Source organism: Cynara cardunculus, unplaced genomic scaffold, assembly GCF_001531365.2.
Source record: "Cynara cardunculus var. scolymus isolate 2C unplaced genomic scaffold, CcrdV1 Un_Scaffold_2987, whole genome shotgun sequence".
NCBI lineage: Eukaryota > Viridiplantae > Streptophyta > Magnoliopsida > Asterales > Asteraceae > Cynara > Cynara cardunculus.
The window spans coordinates 16,855-18,744 of NW_020201300.1; positions in this window are offsets into that span (position 1 = coordinate 16,855).

Sequence of the window (1,890 nt, forward strand, 5' to 3'; positions counted from 1 at the left end):
TAATAATAATAATAATAATAATAATAATAATAATAATAATAATAATAATAATAATTAAAAAAATTATAAATTAAATAAATTAAAAGTATTTCCATTATTTTTAAAATATCTTATTTTTCTAGAAAAAGTAAAAAAAATAAAAACTTACGTTTTCGGCTGATTACCGGCGGATGTTCCGCCGGAAAACGAAAATTTCAAAAGATTTGGCGCAAATTTTAAAAGATTTGAAATTTCAAAATTTCAAATTTCAAAATATTTTGAAAATTTTAAACGAAAAATTCTAAAATATTTTGAAATTTTAAACGAAAATTTCAAAAGATTTGAAATTTCAGAATTTCAAATTTTAAAATATTTTGAAAATTTTCCGGCGGCAAATCCGCCGGTAATCCGCCGGAATTGTTTTTTTAATTTTTTTTAGTTTTTCTAGAAAAATAAAAAATTTAAAAAATTCTGAAAATGTTTTTTCCGGCGGAAATTTCCGCCGGTAATCCGCCGGAATTTTGTTTTTATTTTTTTTAGTTTTTCTAGAAAAATAAAAAATTTAAAAAATTCTGAAAATGTTTTTTCCGGCGGAAATTTCCGCCGGTAATCCGCCTATATTTATGGAATATATGTAAGATTGACAACCCATTGTATGTATTTCTAGTTGCTTAAGATATATGTAAGATTGACAACCCATTGTATGTATTTCTAGTTGCTTAAAATATATGTAAGATTGACAACCCATTGTATGTATATTTATGGAATGGTATATGTAAGATGTGTATAAAAATAAATGCCAACGGATGGCGGAGGATGAGCGATGGCGGGCGGCGGAGGAGCGACGTTTGGCGGAGGAGGAGCGACGACGACAGAGGGAGGATTTGCAGTTTTTAAATACAGGTATTAAATATTGTACAACCATTTAAGCACAAAGTACTGCCATTTTATGCATAAATTTCAAAAAACTCTTAAGGACCAGTTACACAGCATAAAGTACAACTCTTTTATGCATAAAGTCTTAAACCCACTACTCTATGCTCTCCACTGTAAACCAGATTCGCACGCGCTCTGCTTTTTCTTCTCCCTAAACCAAATTCGCACGCCCTCTCCTCGCATGCTCTCCACAACTCTGCCCAAAGTCAGGCGGCTTATGCTCTCCATCCAGTCCCTCTCGAGTTTTCGTTCGATTCAATATCTCTCCACTCTCTCTCGGCCTTCTCATCCCTCTCTCTGTAAACAGATCCTCTCTCCTGACGGCCCGATGGCTGAAGGCAAGCTTGATCTTTCCGACGATCTTTCCACAGAAATTGGGTTTTCAAGAAATGTTAGAACTCTTGATTTTGGGAAGATAAAGATTGAAGCTTTGTTGTTCTTGTGATGTGCCTCATCTTTACCTTCCATTCTTCGTAATTTTTTCATCTGGGATTTTGTTTGATTTGCTTTTTTTCTCATGTTCTTCAATGATTTTGAAATGCAGGGTTATTTGCAAGATTTGATGCTGTTTTCACGTGGGTATTCTGTATTTTTATATATATTTTGGTTCTTCGGTGTTATTATCATCTGCTAGGGTTCATCACTGGAATGATGTTTTGATTTGCTTATCAGAGATAAAGATTGAAAATTTGGCGTAATGGATAAGTTACAGTGGGGGAATAGAAAGAGACTGAGATGTGTAAAGGTCAAAGAGTCAACAGTTATGAATGGGAAATCAGATGGAAATGGAATTCTTGTGAAGAAGAAAATCACATCTCAACGTGTTGATCGAAGGGTTGTTAATGAACAAGATTCTCATCATCCTCTTCCTTCTCTTCATGCTTCATCTCCTCAACGTCTCAATAGGTAAAACAAAGTTTATCCATGGAAACCCCATCTCGTTTCTTGATTACTAACCTCAAATTCAGCTTAAAT